This window comes from Miniopterus schreibersii, assembly GCF_964146895.1.
Source record: "Miniopterus schreibersii genome assembly, chromosome: 6".
NCBI lineage: Eukaryota > Metazoa > Chordata > Mammalia > Chiroptera > Miniopteridae > Miniopterus > Miniopterus schreibersii.
The window spans coordinates 24,628,393-24,650,789 of record NC_138107.1 but is presented as its reverse complement, the minus strand read 5'-3'; positions in this window follow the sequence as shown (position 1 = coordinate 24,650,789).

Sequence of the window (22,397 nt, the reverse complement as noted above, 5' to 3'; positions counted from 1 at the left end):
CTGGAGCAGACTGCGGCAGTAATACACTTACCCACACATTATCCTGGAATACCTAGAACTTAAAGGAAAACCCAAAGCTTCACTTAATAACTGGACTAAATAAGGCTACCATGAAAAATGGTGATAATAGGTTATGTAACCAGCTTATGAATAAATATGTAAATAGAATAAGTAGAACTAACTATATTCTTTCCCAATTATATTCCCAATAACCTATGAAAGCAGCCTATAAGGAAATTGTATCACTATTCAGTATACTCTTCATTAAAGTGTAAAGTGCAACATTCAGAACAATATAGGCATAGAATCTAAAGTAATTGTGTTTTGTAAAATCTCAAAATGTTTTCAGTTCCTTTAACCCAGATGCTGACAAGATGTGAGGCAACTGGGCTATCTTAATTTTTCAGGTGTAACTCTTCTATCAGAATATATTTTAAGAAAGAAAAGCCTAGAAACATGGAAAAACAAATTCTCTTTCAGTAGCGAGATGTAATTCCTAGCTAAGTGTAAACTCGGCAAGTCAAAGGCCTGGGATCACTGGGCTGAAAGGATCAATATATCAAGCCATCTTCAGCCCTGTACAGCCAAGGGTTAACTCAGCAGGTCTAGGTTGCTCAAACACTAAGCTTTCCAAAGAAAGGACTGGCCCTTGACTGGTTACTGGGAGATAACCTCTGAGCGCGTGGAATAGCCAACCTGATGTGAATGTTTTGTATACTTGAGGCTATGGACCATGCTGATCAGTTTGATCTCAGGGGGCTGGACACTAAATAACTAAGGTCACTCAGGTGCTGGATGCTTTACTGACCCCCAGTAAAAACCCGGGGCACCAAGGCTTGGGTGAGCCTACCTAGTTGGCAGTACTTTGCACCTGCTGTCACACATCACTGCTGGGAGAATTAAATGTATCCCTCTCCAGCCCAGCCAGTGTGGCTCAGTGGTTGAGTGTTGACCTATGAACCAGGAGGTCACAGTTCAAATCTCGGTTGGGGCACCTGCCAGGGTTTCAGGCTCAATCTCCAGCACAGGGCGTGCAGGAGGCAGCCGATCAATGATACTTTCTCATCGTTGATGTTTCTATCTCTCTCTCCCTCCCCCTTCCTCTCTCTGAAATCAATAAAAACATTAAAAAAATGTATCCCTGTCCAAGCAATTGCACTGAGAAGGGACACCTGGACACTTGCACCTGGTTACTCCTGGATTTTGCCCTAAGCACCTTTTTTCATTTGTGGAAGTTAACTGTATCCTTTCACAAGAGACCACACCATGAGTGTAATGGCTTTCCTGAATCCTGTGAGTCTTTCTCATGAATCATGAGCCTAAAGGTGGTCTTGATGACCCCCAACAAAAGTCCATTCATGGCACAACATGATGCCCACTGGGAAGCTCTGATCTACACAATGCGGCTCTCCCAAAGCTCACTGAATCTGAATCTCTATCCAGAAACCTTTCTATTTCGCACACTCTCTGGGTTAATCTAATGCAGCCAGTGAGCCACTAGCTTTAGAACAGACGTTTAGAAGCTTCTGGTCTTGCCAACCAGCCATGTGCTGCTTAAAATAATCTAAAAAAAGTCCCTGTCATTTGATTTGTAAATTTCTACAGATAGAAAATTCACCCTCTCAAGACAGCCTTCGTCAGTATTTAAGTGGTTCACATTGTTGGAAAAATTTTCCTTATGCGTATGTAAAATATTTCCACACCACTTCTAATCTTTGCTCCTAGTTAGTTACCTGCAATGAGGCCGTTCAGAGTAAATCTCATGTGCCTTCCACCTAACAGTCCACCTGCAGTTTTCTTGTTTCTCCTAAGTCTTCTCTTATCATCCAGAGTCTCTTAAATCTGGCTGATGGAAAAGGAGCTCTCCAGCGATCATCTGTATCAAGATCCTCATGACAATAACTATAAAATATGAGTATGCAACAAATTTATTGGTGAGGGAAAGAGGTCACAGTTTTTAAATACTATATAATCTTTATTCTAAAGCTTTATTTTTATAGTTATAATACTGTATCAAACACAGAAAAACTAGTAGGTTTTTTGTGAAGAATTTTTGTGAGCTTACTGAAAATCTAGTTTAACAATAAAAAACTATAGTACATGCAATGTGTATACATGTTGACATCACAAAAATGTACAGATTTAAAGAAAGATAAATAATGGTGTTATTTGTTTATTTGATTGGTTGCCCAGAATTCAACTTACAGAGTCCATTAAAAATAAAATAAACTCTGGGGAATAATATCTGGCAAGTGGATGGGGGAGATATATACAGGGGTTGGCTAAAGCAGGTTTACAGTTGTTCATATTGAAAGACACAAATTGATAAATAAATAACAATACAAGAATAAACAGTGTTTTGTGTACTCACAACAGTAAACCTACTTTTGCCTACTCCCATGTTCCCAAGGAAGGAGAAATTACTTCTCTGATTGGAGAACTTTGGAAAAAGTGATAAGCCGGTGAGGTAAGCCACCTTCTGGCGCTCTTTCATAGCTGCCTGCCTGCAGACGGAGTACATCTCATCTGTTCTCTGCCATGCAGCAAGGCCCTGTCTCTGCGGAGAGTGACTGCGGCTGACCAGCTCTTCCAGTGACAGGCGGCTAATTCAGCCTGCGTCAGCCATAAAGTGTGGGTCAATCTGGCAGACATGTCTTGATGACCTTCCCCGACATATATGTATTTCTCACATGTGATATGTGACTGCAAGTTCTTTAGGGAAAAAAGATCTAAGTGTTATACTTCTTTCTGCCCCTTGGCTGCTTTCTTAGTGCCATACACAGAGGAGGAAATCAATAATTGTGGACGGCCGAGTAGTCCTCCCAAGCAGCTCGGACATCCATAATTGAAATGTTTTATGGGGCACATTGATCTCACGGTCTACAAATAACTAACTTCTCCCCTTTTCCAATGTGATCCATGGCAGAATACAAAGCTGACTGCTTATGAATTCCTGCCTCTCCACAGGGCTGCTCTGCTACTTTAAGTTAGGTGCCAGTGTGCCCTTGAAGCATGTCTTCTGCCCATTTCACATGCAATTACACCCCCTCAATTCACCACATGCCAAGGCCCCTGGCATCCCGGTGTCATCCATTCTCACTGCATTGTTAGCCAAGCATCATGGAATGACGATAAGCTTGGCATGAATGCCTATGGACTGTCTCTGTTTCCAAACCTCTTCACTGAAGACAGTTTGATGTGAAATAAAGCAAGCAGGTGTGGCGATGAACTCTTTCCTAATGCCAAAAGAATATTGGCTGCTAAGAGGTCAAAATGGCATACCCATATCATAAATAGAGCAAATTTTGCTTTGTTGACCTTTGCATTCTTTAAAGGCCTAGCTCTCTTCTCTGCTATAAAATCTGTTGGAAAATTGCCTCTAGGAGCCAACTATAGAAACCAAATGTTTCTGTGCAGTCTGAAGCCTAGGAGGAAAGTCTTAAATAATTCCAATTTTTTTCATTCCTCCTAATATGTTCCTACTATTTTTTCCTTTTGTTCAGAGAGTGCAATTGGGCATAAAAACTTCGAGCTGAACTGCAAAGGCATCAGGCTGCAGAATATAATTTAAGACAAGCAAAAGAGCTAATGGAGACTTGGCATTAAATAAGCTGGTGGAATCAGAAGTATCAGGATCTGGATGCAAAGTAAACATTCAAGGTCAGGATGTAGGTGAGGGTGACACAGGACACAGGTTCACAGGAGTCCAGTTCATTGGCTACCAAGAACACAGGATAAGCAGAGACCAGTTTCAGAAATGAAAGAGTCTCTTCTTGGAGCTCAGAGCCTGGAAGGAAAAGGCAAATCAGCAGGGATGTCCAATTCACCTTGACCATGTAGGCTAGTTAAAGCCGGCCTGAAATACCAAAACCAACATTGACATAGCAATACTTATAAAAATAGGAATTTTGTCCACTGGAATGCATGTCAATAGGAATTTTGTTGACAGATTCTGACGCTGTAGCTCTGGAACTGGGCCTAGAAATCTGCATTTCTAATAAGCTCATGCTGCTGGTCTGCAGACCACACTTTGAATAGCACCTTTATGTCAGATGAGGCTTTATGCTCTTCACATATGGTTACTCACTTCACCCTCACTATGGGTACTCTGCTGGTATAACCAGCGAGCAGACTGCTCTTCCAGGGCTATGGCGTGGGTACTGCTCCTCAACATCTCCAAGCACAGCTAGTGCTAAACCAAATCTGGATGCCCTGGCAAAGTTAAATCATAACAACCCTTACTCTAGCATCCAACTTAATCCAACAGGAAGAGGAAGCGACTCTGATCATATTCACACGATTGAACACATGTTACATGATCTGCAGTGTGCTGGCTACAGGCTCGTTACACAAAATGGTGTGTTTGCATATACATTCTCCCATCATTTATTTATTGTATCATTTCTACCTGAACGGGTCCCTGAGAATTGAAAATAGACAACAGGTTAGCACAACGAACAATACACATGGATTCGCTCTCTTTTTTTCCTCCTCAAGAGAATCTGACTCAACTTCCTCCTCAAGACTTTGTATCTTACCAGCCTCTGTGTTTGTACAGTTTTGCTTGTCTCTGTGAGGCAGAAAAATACTGGCATCTCCCGTGGATTAAAATAACTGTAAAACCCTGATTTGAAAGGGCCTCTGGGCCTGCTGCCTGGCTGCTCCAGGCAACTAAAGATTTGAATTCTATTGAATTACAATCTAATGTGGTCAGAGGCCCGGTGGTGGGCGGGAGGCGCGCCAGGCCAGCCTTCTGATAGCTCGGCTGCCCGAGCCTCTGCACAGCTGCCCAGCGGCCCCCGGCCTTTAGGGGCAGCTACAGCAACCGGCCAGGCAAGGGCTCCATCTCAGAAATAGCAACGCTTATGGGGAGGCTTAGCCGACTCCACGCATTCCCGAATGCACCCAGAGAGGCTCATCGCAGTCAAACACGCGCCTGGAAGCAGAGGGACAGATTAGGGCAGCGAGAAACAGTGAAACGATGCTGCGTGCTACCCTGCAGAGGGAGAGCAAGAAATGAATAAAAGATTTCCTTACAAACAAGTGGAAACAGAAGTTGCTCCCCTGCCCCTTGTGTGAAAATACTTCCCTCTTTGAATTGTTTGTGATAAACGTGTATCTTGGGCACAAAGTAATAACGTGGAATAGGCAGGAAGCTTAAATGTGGAAAATGACATGTAACTTCAGTCAATGTTAACAACAGGCAAATATGCAGTGATTCGCCTTTTTCTGTGCTGCTCTCAATTGCGTAAAAATGAAGCCACTTTTCTATACCAACATGTATTTTTAAAGACATATTTGGATTTTTGAGGTAAAGTAAACTATTACGTGTATATTTAGTCAGCCTATGAAACATATTATTATAATGCTTAGAGAACATCCAATTTATATCTCTACCAAATGTTAAGATAATGTGCTTTTTACTTATTATAATTGATTCTTTCAAGATAAGTGGATGTAAATATATATGCATGTTTGGATAACATAAGTATTTTCCAATTAGCTGACAATTTGCAATGCAATAAAAAGTTTATACGGTTTTCTTTTTAGATTTTTCTTTTAATTCATTAATCAGTGTAGAAGAATAGCAAATATTTAACTCACAAATCAATTCAGATGTGCAGAGAAAATGTAACTTCTTGATTTGTCAATAATTAATCAGCCTTCCTCTCAAGCTGATTAGCAAGAAAAAAAATAACTGACAGGTTGAATCCATTTATTGGAGGTCTGATCCTATAGTTTAAATAGCACCTTCAAGTATTACTCAGTTTCTCTTGGATAGAAGTACTTCTCCAGGGCTTCCTTTCCTTCTGCTTCTCTCCATGAGTTTGCCTCTAGGTACTTGGTGATGAAGGGGGTCATGGGGCTTTGGGGCTAGCTGTGGTCCTTAGGATCTTACTCTGATCCCTCAGGTGTCACAGACAGTATCCCTTATCTGACTGAAGATAGTTGGCACTTCTGTCATTTAAAGCTGACTCTATGCCAGGTATAAGCTATAGTTTATTTTCTCTGGTCAGGGCCTGGTAGTGTTCCCAGTGATTCAGCCTCACCACACTTGGAACTTGTGGTATAGGCTCCTTAGAGGTCTAAATTGAACTTCCTGGTCATTGTGCTAAGTGAAAGAAGCCAGTCACAGAAAGACAAATACTGTCTTTATATGTGTGTGATATGATAAAACTATGCGTTGGCCTCTTACCCCAGTTCCTGGCATAGAGCTCCTGAAACCCTTGTAATTTCCTAAGTCATGAGAATACTAGAAGCATCTTTTGTCCTAAGATTGGTCTTGGACCCCAATTCCTGACACAGGGCTCCTGAAATCTTTGTAATTTCCTGGGTGATAGGAGTGTCTTTTGTTCTAATGAAGGAACTCTGAGTGGGCTCCTGAAGGCTCCTGGATGAGGGCAGGTTACCAGAAAGAATAAGCCATGAATGGAAGCTTAAAATTTTTAGCCCTGCCCCATATTCTCTTGAGAAGGGTTAAAAATTGACTTAATGATTCATCATGAATATGTAATGAAATTGAATGAAAATCCCCCAAGTATGAGGTTCAGAGAGCTTCCAGAAGGTTGATGTGCCCCAGCTCCACAGGGACAGAAGCTCCTGCATTCAGAACCCTCCCTGACTTCACCCTACACATCTCTTCATATGGCTGTTCATCTGTATCCTTCACCATATCTTTTAATAAACTGGTAAACATAAGTAAATGTTTCCCAGGATGTGGTGAGCTCCTCTAGCAAATTAATTGAATCCAAAGGCACAGGGGGTTATGGGAACCTCTAACTGGTAGACAAGTAGGACAGAAGTTGCAGGTAACCTGGGGACCTACTACTTGTCCTTAGCCTGTGGGATTTGCTGCTCTCTCTAAGTAGAGTGTCAGAATTCAGTTAAACTGTAGGACACCCAGCTGGTGTCACAGAGAATTACTTGGTGGAAGCAACCCTACACATATTTGGTAACCAGAAGTGTCAGAAGTGAAGTGGACTATGTGAGGAGTAAGAGTGACACAGGTACAAAATAGAATTTTTCTAATACAGCATCCAAAATAGTCAAAATCATAGAAGCAGAGAATACAGTCATGGTTGCCATTGGGTGGGGGAAATAAAAATAAGATGGGTGTAAAATTTCAGTTATATAAGATGAATAAATTCTAGAGATCTGCTGTACAAAATAGAGTCTATAATACAGTTAACAATACAATATTGTGCCCTTCAAATTTTGTTAAGAAGGAAGATCTCATATTAAGTGTTCTTACCACACACACACACACACACACACACAAATACAAACAAAAGAACACAAGAAAAATTTTGGAGATGATGGTTATCTCTGTTACCTTGACTGTGGTGATGATGTCACAGATGTATACATAAGTCTAAACTCATCAAATTGTATACATTAAATATGTGCAGTTTTATAGCAATTATAGCTCAATAGAGTTTTAAACAATAAAAATATATAAACTGGACCTCCCATTTGGCCTAGGTTCAGATGGTCCACTCTGTAGCCCTCTTTGCCCTGGCTCATTTCTAAGCTAGACTCAGCTACCTCTATATCCAACTATGCCACACTAAAACCAAGAATAAGTGGGGAAATCTAAACTTTAGAAATAAAAATGTCCAAAGTCCAAACAGAAAAACCCAGAGGGAGGAAATTAGGGCACATGCCTGGCCAACTCCTATATTTCTCTCACCTTTCTCTTCCACAGATCCTCCTAAGTTTTGCCTTCAAAAAATTTCCCCTCGCCTTCCCCTCATACCAATAAGACTCAAGGTGTTTCTATCATTGATGAAAATGTTAAGCTATAACAAACTTATATGTACATGGGCCTTTCATATTTGATTATTAGCTATTTTATAATAAGTGATAAATGAATTTTAAAAAAATAGTTTCTTCATGGGTCTCAAAACTTACTTGAAAAATCCAATTTTGCATGTTAAAAGTTAACCATTACCCTATTCTATCTCTTTGCATTCCCTCTGTAACAAATACTATACTACGTATATAGGTGACTTGGCCTTGGGTTAACCTGGGGGACAGTCTAGTCTACAGAAAAGCAAAAAGAAAATAGGATAAAATGTTAAAAATCCCATTAATGACTCAAGGCAAACATATTACATGTGAAAATCACTGACCTATACTCTACATTTTTACTGCTTTACATGATTATTATTAGCTTCTTAAATTCAAAACACATTTATTATTAGCCACTTGATGAGAAATCATGTGGCTAAAGGAAAGATCACAAGAAAAGAAAGTTCTTTTCAGAGAAATAAAATGTAGTCTGTCTTCAGGGACTTACCTTTTATACAGAGCATTGCAAAGGTAGGTTTACAGTTGTGACTACATGAAAGAGTTTATTCTTGTATTATTATTTACTAATTATTGTATTACTTTCCATATGAACAACTGTAAACCTACTTTTTCTCTACATCATATGTAATAAAAATAATACAAACAGGGTCTTTCAACCCTATCCAAAAAGTCATACAAAAGAGGGCTGTTGAGGACTGAACTCCTTCCCCTAGTTCTCTGCTGTTTACAGAATTTTTGGGTCCTACTCCCATTCAAAATTTATGTATTGAAATCTTAACCCCTAATGTGACATTATTATGAGGTAGGGTCTTTGGGAAGTTATTAGATCATAAAAGTGGAACTCTCATGAATGAGATTAGTGCTGTTATAAAAGAGACTTTAGAGAACTCACTCCCCACTTCCGCTTTATGCTGACACAGTGAAAAAACCGTGGTCTATGAACCCAGAAGCAAATTCTCACCAGACACTAAATCTGCCAGTACCTTAATATTGGACTTTCCAGCATCCAAACTCTGAAAAATAAATTTCTGTTGGTTATAAGCCAACCAGTCTATGGGATAGGATTCTATTATATGAAAAGACTAAGACAGCCTTCTCGGGTTGAGTCTCTGACAAGAGCTATGATGATGAAAGCTCCTCTACTTCACATCCAACCGGAGTGGATTGAGGCAGCACTCATCTGCTTTCTTGTAATTATAAGCAATGTTCTTTCAGTTCTGTGAAACAGCAGCACCAAGACCATGAAAGCAATGAAATTCTCAATGTACCTTGCAGAATGACTCTTTTCTGGACCTTTGTCATTGTGGTAGTTTTTCAAGCAAAAACCACAGTAGAAAATATATATAATTTAAATAATCTAACATCGTAGCCATAAAACTGAGTCATTAGGAGCTTCTGTTTTGCCTGGAAGAGCCATCACATTAAGCTGTTGAACAGTGTAATAGAGATGGCTGGAGCCTATAATGTCCTTTTTTCTCCTTCTGGGCACCCAAGTGGACTACATTTTCAACTTTCTAGCAGTTAGGCTAAGACCAGGTGACTCATTTCTGGCCAACAGAATGAATGGAAGAAATATATGCTACTTCTGTGTCAGAATCATAAGTAAATCTCACGCAATACTAGTCTAACAGTCAGCAAACTATAGCCTGATGGCTAAACCCAGCCCACCGTATGTGTTTATAAATGAAATTTTACTAGGGCAAAGTTAGTTACAGTTGCTTTTCTGTTACAGTGGCAAATTTGAGTAATTGCAATAAAACCATGTGGCTTGCAAAACCAAAATATTAAGCTTTTTACAGAAAAACTTTGCCAACCCTGCTCCAGTGTCTCTCTTCCCATTATGCAATAACCTTAAGAGACCATATTTGACAGTGTTTGCCTCACAATATGAAAGAAGTCTAAATTTTTTAATTACTGCATGTAACAAAACTGTTCCTAACCCCTTGAACCTTATGTGAGTGAAAAATTAACTTTTGTTGCTCATTGCCGCCAATATTTTAAGATTATTATTAACAATGGCTAGTATCACTTTCCCCAAAAGTCCCAAAGGCTATCATGAATATACCTGTGTGTTTTTGGTTAATCATTCTGACTCTTAATTGGCCTGCAAATTGGAAATGTCACTCTACAATGGAATCACTCTGAAAATATCTTCCTTATAATGACAGTATACAAGCTCTCATAACCTCTAGCTACACAGGATCTAAACTAGCAGGTGACTCTATAAAAAGATAGTCACATCGTCTCTGTGTTCTCTGTCCCTGTAAAAGTCAAAATTTCTACCAGATAAAACTAAGAGGGCAGATGTCAGCATGGATTCATAGTTGAAGAAGACTGTGACAGTGCATAGCTCCCAACAGGAGCACTTCAACATACATTCCAGAAAAGCTATCGACCTGGAAGGCCACATGGGAGATGTTGATGGCTGCTACCCATTCTCTCCCACACAAGATCAGATATGATAGACAAGGACAGAACCTTGGCAACTATGCATGTGGATTTTCCTAGTCAGAACACCAACTCTCCCTCAACAGGACAAGAATTTCCAAACAGGACAAGAATTAACCACATTATCTGATGTATACTTTAAAATGATAATTTGGATCCTAAGATGAGAGGAGAAACCATCTCAATCAAGACCCAGAGATTTCTTGACTCAAAGAACACAGAAAAGCAGAACATAAAATGGCTCTAAGACCTTCATTACCTCATTCCTGTGCAGCAGCTGTAGCCAGAAAAAGCACAAGATCACCTTCAATGGAGCCAAGTAAACTCTGCTGACAGCGGGGCACCAGTAAGAGGTTAGCCTGAGAATGAGTTCTCAATTGGCCCAGTGTGTCTTGATGGTACGAATAAACTTCCTTCCATAATCCGATGCCAAGGAAGTCAGAAGGGTGAAACAAAACAGTCAGGAGGACAAGCATGTTTCAGATTTTAAGTTGTCCCTTATTGGGTGGTTTGGCAAAAACAAAAACAAAAAACAACCAGGAAAGATGGCAAAACAAATCTGAAATTGTGCAATCCAAAAAAGAAGGAAGAGATTCCAGATGCTCCACAGCCTGTACTTCTGAAGACTATTAAGTTATTTACAAACTCTCTCCAGGCCTGGTGTTTAGCAAGCATGGTATATGTTATGTACACATAGTTATTTTGAATTGCAGTATAAATGCTAATCTAAGCATATTGGTTTATAACCAGAATTGTACTTGTAAAAGGACATATGAACATTTATTCCATGTACAAATGTCCTTTTCAGAAATCTCTTTAAAATGTGTTTTTTTTAACAGAACATAGGTAGATAAAAGTAATATCTTAACCTAAGCAAGGTTTTGTGGTAGTAATTTTCAGAAGAAACCATTTCCTATCTTTTAATCTTACTAAGAGACTGGTCAAAAAACTATGACAATGCAAAAAACAGAAAAAAATAAGCACTTTATGTCAAAGCATATGCTCATTGTCACCTTCCACCCTTGCAAGCATCACCTCCCTCTGTTATCCGGGAGAGAAGAGGTGGGTTTTCTGAGTCCTTCCTACACTGCCTGCTCCACAGTCTTTCACCACCAGGGGCTGTCGCTGACACTTGGAGCACCAGAATGGACCAGCCTGATTCCCCTTAGCCCCCTGAGCGCTGATGTGGTTACTATTTACCAAAATAATAATTGGATTAATTAAAATGTATATCTAAAAAGCTAAGCTTAAATAAGATTCAACATTGACATTAATTTACTTCACGAGTTTCAGTATGATATGTTCTTCTGTATAATTCTTAGAGTTATGGTAAATCAATAACAAAGTTAGATACAGAAGAAACTAGGCATCCTTCTTCACACTGCACGAAGAACTCAGCATTTATATGATATAAATCTAAGTGTTTTCAGGTACAAATGATTTCTTTTCTTTTTTGGGGGGTGGGGCATGGGAGGTGTGTATAATCTAGCCTAGGGCACTGCTGGGACCACTCTTCCCAGAGGAAGCCCAATCTCTTCAGTTTCAGGAGTTTTGTAAGGTTGGGCAGGGGAGTCCTGGGATAAGAAATACCCAGGTGCCACGGTTATCTGAGGCCTTTGTCCCAGACTCATGGGTAAAGTGTCTCACTCAAACCACTTATCAAGCAATAATCATTTGTACCTGAAAACACTTAGATCTGTTGTCACTATGCCCAAATGAACACATGGATTTCCTAATTTTTTTTTCACCAATTCTAAAGTTTTACAGATAGCCAAACCAAATCAACTATTCTTCCTCTTTAGATCCACCAAGCCCTATTTATTCTCTCTCTGGCACTTTTAACAGCCAGCTGATAAATCACAAGACTATCATTCCTAACCAAAGATACCTAAGAGCAGGTGGTTTAAATCACCTTAGTCAGGAAGATAGATAACAACAACAAAAACAAACAATTAGAGCCAGACTAATCCAAGATACAGGTAAAACTAACCAGAAAATGACCCCAAACCCCATCATTTTACTACATCAGCATACTAAGCAACACACCTGGAAATCTAATGAACACTCTTGAAATCCTCCCCTGGAGCCTCCTCTAAAATTCCCGCCTATAGAAAACAGATAAAACCCTCAGGACAAAGGACACCAGTGCTCAGTTCTTTGAGCATGCCAGCACCTCCCTTTCCCCAGGCATGTACTTTACTTCTTCTATCCTAAACTCTCAGGGTACCCATGAGGCTTGCACCCAGGGGAGGAATGGTCAGCTCATCCTGGGCTTACCCCCTGATCCTGTCTCCAGGGGCCCTTCCTTTGCCTCACTGTTCCAAGCTTTAATAAACTTACTCACATTTTCACCTGGACTGGAGTCTTGAAATTTTCCCTGCACGAGTAAAGAACTTGGAGGTCACCTGACACTTGAAAGTTCCCAGGCAGTGCTGGAGGAGGGCCAGCCCCCAACATGGAAGCAGTCTGATAACACGAACAAAGCAGGTCAAGACGACTGGAAGACCTGACTTTCAATAGCAAATTGCACATCAGTACACTGACCATTCTAGCTGAGGAGAACCTACCCTTTGCCAAGGAAGTCTCTCTCATCAAGGCCTAAACCGCCAAGGACTTATACACCCCACAGCCTCCTGTTAATTTAGGATCAGCCTCCTCCCAGGTCTCATTTCCATCCAAAGGGAGACCGTGTTCCCCGCTCTGAACCTCCCCTCTAACTCTGGCTTGGTTTTCGTCCCAGGCTTCCCACATGGATAGAACTCTTTGGACAGTGGGAGACTTAAAGGCAGTTTGTGGTGTGAGGAAGTAAGAGTTAAAACCATTTTAACCCCCTGGGACAGTGGAGACAGTCTTCTTCTCCCCCAAACCCCCTTTTTCTTTTAGGGAAGTGTCCACAGTGGGTTGGGAGGAGGTGAAGGGGGACCACTGAGCAGGCCATTGATGAGTTGCAATAGGGCAATGATCGCTAGAGGCGTAGCCACCTAACAGGAGCCAACTCAATGCCTGGAAAGCCTGTGATGTGAAAGGGAAGAGAGGGAAATCGCTTCACTGCCATCTTCGCAGCTGCTCACACCCGTCAATGCCATTTTGAGGTGGGGTGGCTAGATATAACTTTTGTTTTTCTATTGGAGTATTGGAATGTCTAATTTGCCCACAAAATTCAGGAAATTGGGATTGAGGGTAGAATTTGGGTAAGGAGAGATCTTGTCAACTGGTAGGTGGAGAACTTGCCCACTGGGTAACAAGTACTTGTAGTGTTTTTAAGTTCAGTTTCTCTTCTGTTTCCTTTTCTCTTTTCTCCCCTAATTGCCCTAATAGTGAATATGGGCTCCTTTTTTCTTTTACCTCTTAACATAAATGATTCTCTGTTCCCTGAAGTCCTCCTTTTCTGTGGATTCATGTGGGAGCAATATGTTGCTTATGTAGAGTTGCTCTTAAACTTAGCTATTGTAATGAGTTTAAATAGATTCTCAGCACAACTTTTTAAGTTATTTTTCAAGCTTCTACGTGTGTTGTTGTTGTTCCCTGTTGTTAGTGACTGAAATGATCAGGATGAGCCTCCTTTTAGCTTAGCGAACTCTTTTTAAAAGGCCACTTTAACAACAATCACCAATATATTGGGGGGTTTTCTGTAAATGTGTTTTCCTTATGATTTTCTTTTTTCTTCACATGCTATTTTATTTATTTAAGTAAAATTGGCATATAATATTACCAATCTATTGTTCATAGGTGGTTTCTGTCTAGTGTAAAACTGAGTGGACTTAATAAATGGTTTTGAAATGTTTGACTGTTATTATAAAATTATAAATAAAATATATAAAAGTTTTAAAAAATCATCTCCTCTGAAATATGTGTGAGTGATTTACACCTGATTTGGTTAGGCACTCTCTCCTCCATTGGGGTTCAGTATTAAAACAGCGGCATATTAGAGCTGTTAGGCAGGGAACAGATAGACGGAGGAGGGGAGTGAGTTTTGGAGCCAAACACAAAGGACACAGCACACTGGGAGAGGATCTGAGTCTAGCCACGCTCAACAGCATCAGATCCTGAAACCAATTACTCCTCTCTTCTCCACCTCACCCTCTCCAACAATAATCCTCCTAAGAATGTCCAAACCTGTAGTGGACTTTTATGAGCTGATTTGAGCCAAATCGATGACAATTGCTGGGAAGCAAGATCTCAAATGCTCCCGAGAATGACAGTTTGCAGTTTCTTTTATGCATTTGGAATTAAGGAGCAAGCAGAAGAAAGATTACATGAAAGTGTGAGAAAGCAAGGCTGAGATTGGGTTACGGGAGAGTTAACAAGATTATGCTCCCCCAGGGGTGTGGAAAAGAGGATCACCTCCAGCACTTCAAAGGTGTGTTAACCTAGATGCACAAAACAATGGGCAGAGCTTGCTAAAAGACCTTTTACTATGGAAGCTATAGGCCTGGGAACTGCCCAACCGTGAACTTTCCAGTTAGGAATTTATGATCAGGTCAGCCTGTGAGGTTGCTTTTGGTTAGATTTATTACTGCTCCCCTTTTCATCCACAGTCTAATTTCTAAACTTCCCTGGGGAGGTAAAACTTTCCCTAATTCTTACTGAACTTTACTTCAGTTAATCCAAAACTTTGTCAGAGTTGCCCATGTATGAAAATGGTGAGTTTCTCATCTTCTGAGCCCCTGTAACTTTAAAAATAAAAAACCTGTCTCAATAACAAGGAGACCAAGATAAGGTAAATCATAGACATTGACTGAGGGAAGAGCAAGTCTTAGATTTTGCTCCTTTTTGAGTTATAACTCATTAAATGGTGAGAGATTGAAATGGGACAACCTCAATATTCAGTCAGCTATTACATGAGAGACTGCAAATGTTTTAATATAAAAGCTATTGCACTAGATTCTCTCTTTACCTTGCCAAATTGAAACACACACACATTCTCATAGCCTCTGATCAGGCTACCATAACAAAAGGCCATAGTCTGGGAGACTTAAGCAATAGAAATTTATTTCTCACAGTTCTAGAGGCTAGAAAGTCCAAGATCAAGGTGCTGGAAAGGTAGTTTCATTCTGGGGTCTCTTTTTCTTGGTTATAAGAGGCGATGATCTCTCTGTGTGCTCACATGGCCTCTTCAGAGAGAACACTCTCTGGGGTCTCTTTTTATCAAGGCACTAGTCCCATCATGAAACATTATCCATAGTTCTTTCTGTATCATTTCTTGTCTTCCTTCCATTTACAACTGTTGTACCTGTCACACTGACATTAACACAGATGTTTTCTTCAAATTAAACAACTTCATTTCTGATCTCTAGTCACCAGCATAGTGTACCTACTGCTGTTTGTTCACAATTACCAGCATGCCCGTTGAACTAGTTCAAGTGATGCCTCAGTGGCTCTTTCCACCCTGAAAAGGAGAAGCCAAATATTTGCAAAAATTCTTCATGCAGGCATATAAAAAGTCCACCTAAGGTAGAATGCATTGTCTTCTGAGTGTTACACAAATACATATTACTCATCCATTTAAATACAAGGTGTCAAAACATTCTTATACGAAGCAAAATGGTTAGAGATTCTACAGGGATCATACTTTTATTAACATTTTTATGGAAGTTTCAAATTCCCTGAAGCAGAATGGTAATTTCTGTTTGGTTTATTTTCAGAAAGGGAAAAAAAAAAAATTCTTAACTCCTGTAACCAGCTTAGAAGAGAAAAGATGGAAGGGAAATTGGTGAAAACAGGGATGAACAGAAGTGCAGCCATTTGAAGTAAGCAGTGAACAAATCCTATAGTACTATAACATAAAAAAAAAAAAATCTATCATTGACAAAAGAGACTGCGGACACTGGTCTTCAAAAGTCTGCAGAAGCAGCTCTGAATAACAATGATGGCCATGGCAATGACTACAATTTGTGCATTATAAATGGTATGTTTTTAGTAAGTTCTTACTCTGATCTATCTCTTTGTTAGAAATATCCTATTTCTCCCCAGGTCATTTTTCATGTTCTTCTCCCTGAACACACCCTCCTTTCTTTAGCAAAACAGCCATATCCATATTAATGGTATAAAATGGATCCAAGTACAAAACAAATTGTGTAATGTAGTTGGAAAAGCTCGGTCCCTGTCAACTGAACTGCAGTTGACCTTGGAGAGAAGTTAGGTGTCACATCCCTAAGGACGTTCATTGAAGCTGAAAAATGCCGACTGTGGAGGTGACAACTCACTGAGGGACGCAGAAGGAATGACAGCTGTTTGTTCTGTCAATATGGATGCTGGATAATTCCTGGTTCAAACAGTAAAACCAGCCTCCCAAGACAGACATGAGCCATGGAATGGCTTCCCTTGACAGCAAATAATCCCTATTGCAAAATGAGAGTAAACCACCCTTATTTCCAAAAGCTTTGTAACTAGAGATCACTGTGACTGGTTCTTTAACAAACCTACAATGTGTATGCAGTCAGCCTTTCGTAGCCCTGGGTTTCCCAATCTCAGATTCTACCACCCATGGATCAAAAATATTTGGGGGCAAAAGTTACGATGTTGCTGATGTGTACAATGTCGTTAGACCTAAGATGGTTGTCTCTGTACTGAACATGTACAAACCTTTTCTTGTCATTATTCCTTAAACAGCACAGAATAACAGCTATTTACATAGCATTATCACGGTTATCAGGTATTATAAGTAATGTAGAGATGATTCTCCTATACAGGAGATTGTGCTTAGGTTATACGCAATTACTATGCCATTTAATATAAAGGACTTCAGCATCCTGGAAACAATCTCCCACAGATGCCAAGGGATGACTGTATAGCCAAATGTGTGTTGTTTTTCAGAGTCCATTGAGAGCTTTATACATTTGTTCTATTAGCAATACCATTGTTCAAACAGCTCCAGGATAAAATGGGACAAGGCACTCCAAGAAGAGGAGAGAGCAGTGAGACACACTTAATGTTTAAAGAGCACCAGGGCCAGCATAAGTAGAGTGGGGGGGAGGGGGTTAGAAAAGGCAGGCAGAGTGGCTGGACCAGCACTGTACCTTATTGGATCTGATATATCATGAAATAGAGTTTAGAATTTCTTTTCAGTTTGATAGGAAGCCATTAAAATATTTAACCATGGAAGTGATAAGATACATTGAAACATCTCTCTGGCTGCTGTGTGAAGAACCCACCGTAGAAGGGCAAGAGTCGAAGCAGAGAGAGACCTTTGCGAGAGCGTGGGTGAGGTCATGGTGGCTCCGGTACTGGGGCAGCAGAGGTGGAGGGACATGGTTAGGCTGCGTTTGTGACTCAGATGTGGATACGAGAAAAGGAACAGCAGATGTGAAAAAGTAAAGTGTGTAAAACAATACGTCCTTTATCACTCTTTCAAATACTGAAGGTGAGAGATTAGGAGACTCTGACTGCTGTGTTTCTCTACAAATATTTACCTCTACTCTTCTTTTTAAAGAAACATTAAATTAAGAAAAATAATGCTGTTTTAAGTTTAAAATTAGTATACTTTAGTTCCAATTCTTCCAAAATTCAGAGTGTCCATTTGTTCATTTATTCCACAATGATTTACTGACCACTTATTGTCTACATAGCGCCATGCTAGGTCATAGAAGTTCAAAGGTGGATAAGATACAGTACAGTTCAGCAATAGTGTCAAAACCACAAAACTGTCATACAGCTCACAAGTGTAAACATGCTTAAACTCTTGATTGCCGATTCATGGAGGTATCTACCAACTCCAGGTCAAACTGTACCTCCCAAACATGTATTTTCTCCATGTAATAAATCTATATATGTTGTACTAAGGGCAATAATCAATGTGAACTCTTGGTTTAATGTAGTCTCATAATTATATAAGAACAATTAGGGAGCCTCACAGAAGGTACAGTTAGCTCTGCTCCAGCAGTCAGAGGAGGTAAGTCTTTGAAGAATCCATTATTTTTCTCACAAGACTTCAGTGTCCTCTCATCTTTAAGATTGAGGCAATAATACCTGCCCAAAGACCTCATAGAATTTTGATATGGTACAAGTAATCTTTTCTGTATCCATATAATCTTTTTATAATATTCTAATTATGGAAATTTACATAATTTATCTCCTCTTATAAATCTCAATAATCATCTTTTCCATTATTATGCTGTGGCTTGACTGTCCCACTAAAAGAAAGTTTCAGCCTCATGTATTTCCACATTAGCTATCCTTGCCCACTTATACTTTAATTTTGTACTTGAGTTCTAATATTATTTATCTTTTGTGCCATTAGATTTTAAGTTTCTCAAGGCAGGAATTTGATTAATTAAAATACAGCTATGGTGCCTATATCTAGAAGGCTTAACATATATTAATAATCATTTTAATATCAAAACAAATTAAAGGAAAGCCCAAACTATTAACATTGTACCTCAGGATAAATTCTGTATGTAACAGAAATGTTGTACTCCCTATCTCCTTATGGACATCTTTAAAAATACTTATTCTTCTCCAAAAACAGTATGTTTAGAAAATTAGTTTTTAGAGACCTCCACATCTAGTCAAGAGACCTCCATCATCTAGATGATGTTCTACTTGAAATAAAAAATGACAACAACAAACTCTAAATAGATGAGTGAAACAAGATTGCAAGAGCCTGGACACAAGGAGTAAAGGACATCGGTGCCTGAGAGACAGGAAACAGAGAGTTTCCAGGCCTCAGTACAGAAAGGGGAACCCAGGCTGAGCCTCATGAACTTTCTGAGCTGAGGAGACACGTTTGAGAGTCCAGGGAGACCAAAGAGGCAAGAGTGCATAGGACAGAATATCAGAGAGAAGAGAGCTACTTGGAAAGGGAAACACAGAAACCAGCAGGTCTCCCTTGAGCATTCAGCTGAGTGCTGATTAGCCCCTGAGTGTGAGAAGATTACCTACAGGCTGGGAAAGAACCGTTTGAAGTAATTGGCAGGAACAGTGCCACATGTTCACACAGGACTGGGAATGGTGCCTATTCACAACAGCCGGATTCCAGAGCCTAATTCATGGGGCACTGGCTGTATTTGGGAGGGTATTGCCTCATCGATGGGGAATAATTAGTCCTAGACTGAGCATTACTCCAGATCCACCTAACAATCATAAAAATAAGACCTGAAATGATCAAACTAATTATAGGTAAATTAACACCATCCTAGAATAAACCTTGAGAAGATTTAAAAAAACACAAAAAAATTCAACACTTAATAAGATAAAATTCACAATGGCTGGCATCCAATCCAACATTATCAGTCATGCAAAGAAGCAGGAAAGTATGACCCATAGTAAGGAGAATCAGTTGACTCAAAGTTGACAGATATTAGAATTATTAGATGGATATTGAAACAGTTATTGTAACTATATTTTGTATGTTCCAAAAGTTAAATGAAGACATTGAAGATATAAAATAGATCCAAATCAAACTTCCAGAGATGTAAACTACAATGCTGGAGTTGAAAAATACATTGGATGAAATTACAAGCAGATTTACATTGCAAAAGAAAAAAAAATCAATGAACTTGAAGATATGGTAATAGGAAATTTACAAAATGAAATAGAGAGAGAAGAAAGATGTTTTAAAAATAAAAAGTGAATCAGTGACGTTGGAATAACTTAAAGCTTATGTGTAATTGGAGTCCCCAAAGAAGCAGTGAGGGAAAAATAGAAAATATATTTGAAGAAATAATGGCTGAATTTTTTTTTCAAGTTTGATGAAAATTAAATCCACAAATTTAGGACCTCAACAAACCCCAATCACAAGAAAGATGAAGAAAGAAAGAAAAACTATAGTAAGGCACATCACAATCAAATTGCTCAAAACCATGATGAAAAGAAAAACTTAAAACATCTAAAAGAAAACCATATTATCTGTAGGGAAACAAAAATAAGAATAGCAGATTTCTCTTCTTAGAAAGAAAATAAAAGTACAAACCACAAACTAGGAGAAGATATTTGCAAGGCCTATATCTGATAAAGGACATATGTAATATATAAAAACTCAATAATAAGAAAACAATCCAATTTTAAAGGTAAAAGATTTTTAACAAACACTTCATCAAAAAAGATACATGGATGGCAAATAAAAGATACATGGATGGCAAATAAAAGATACATGGATGGCAAATAAGTACGTGAAGGTGCCCATTAGTCATAGGGAAATGTAAATTAAAACTACAATTGGATACCACCACCCACTGGAGTGTCTAAAATTAAAGACTGATTATACCAAAGGTTGTCAAGCATTTAGAGGAACTGGAACTCTCTATTACCACACTAGTAGTAGTAATATAAATTGTATTTTATATTGGAAACAGTTTGGCACTTTATTAAAAAGTTAAATATACACACATCACATGCTCAGCCATTATTTCCCAAGACAAAAGAAGGCATGTATCCATACAAAGACTTGTACACAAATGTTCATAACAGTTTTGCTTGTAATTGCCAAAAACTGGCAATTACAACCCGAATTTCCATCAACAAGTGAATGGCTAAACAAACTGTGGTACAGCCATAGGATGGCAAAATTCAGCAATTAAAAAAAATTGAGCCCAGCCGGGCGTGGCTCAGGGGTTGAGCGTCGACCTAGGATCCAGGCGATCGGGGTTCGATTCCCGGTCAGGACACATGCCCGGGTTGCGGGCTCGATCAGTGACTCTCTCATCATTGATGTTTCTCTCTCTCTCTCTCCCTCTTCTTTCCTCTCTCTGAAATCAATAAAGATATATTTTTTAAAAAATTGATAGATGTGATAGCACAGATGATTTTCAAACTACGCTGAGTGAAAGAAGACAAAAAGATTATATACTATATGAGTCCATTTATATAAACTTTAGAAAATACCAACTTATCTGCAGTGACAGAACGGTGGTTGTCTGGGAACTGGGACCGGGTGGAAAAGAAGGTGGGATCTCAAAGGGGCGTAAGGAAACCTTTGGAGGTAATAGAAATGTTCACTATCTGGATTGCATTGATACTTCCACTGATATATACATGTGTCAAAACTTACCAAAATGTAGACTACAAATATGCATGCCCATTATACTTCCAAAAAGCTGTTCATATTTTTAATATAAAAGTAAAAATAAATACAAGAAAATGAGAGTTTTTAAAATAGATTTTCTTTTTTAGAGCGGTTCTAGGTTGCTAGCTCTAAAGCATAATGTGCAGCGATTTCCCAGGTACCTCCTGCCCCCACACGCGCCTTCTGCGTTATCAACATCCCTCACCAAAGTGGTACATTTGTTAAAATCGATGACCCTACAGGGACCCGTCATTATCACCCAGAGTTCCTGGTTTCCGTGAGGGTCCACTCTTGGTGGTGCACGTTCTGCAGGCATGGACAAATGTAAAATGACATCTATCCATCACTATTGTATCATATAAAATAGTTTTGCTGCCCTAAAACTTCTCCATTCTCCATCTAGAAAAGAAAATTTTTATTTAACTTCTTTTAATACTTTTACTTTTATGTGATGGTATTTATAAAAGTAACATTTTTATCTTTTTGATGAACTCAGCTGCCTTTTGGGAAATGAGTAAATGGTTGAACATTTATATATTTCTTGGTACACTTGGAAAATTCATCTTTCAGTGATATATATGCTTAAGTACATTGTCTGTAAAACTTTATATGCAAGAATTTAGGAGTTCGTGTTTCTTGTAAGAATTTTGTCATTGCTTGGTTGATCTCCTGCTTGCTTTCGGCTTTCTGACTCGGTGTTGAAATAATTCTTGATGCGAAAGGATTTCATACTGAGACTCCCTGGTGGACACAATAATGAAGGTTGTTTAGTTGATATGTTTATTTTTTTCAAACTTTACCACTACACTGACCCCCAAGCATTAAATCTCAGCATGAAGATGTTGCCAAGCTACATTTATACAACATAGTCATCCAGAACACTTCAGGGATTTTATATTATAGTGTCAAGGTTATCTTCTCCTAGCCACTATAGTTTTTCATAATCATTGGGCCCTAACATGGCTGCTGGTTATAAAAACAGTACCTTTAAAGATTTTTCTTATCAAGGGTATGTCCCACATGAATGCTAGTGCACGTTTTCCTGTGTCATTGTGAAGTAAAATTCTTTATTACCTAATTTTTCCCTGCCTAGCTGAATGTAGACACATGATGTGTTTTATAGCTCATAGAATGT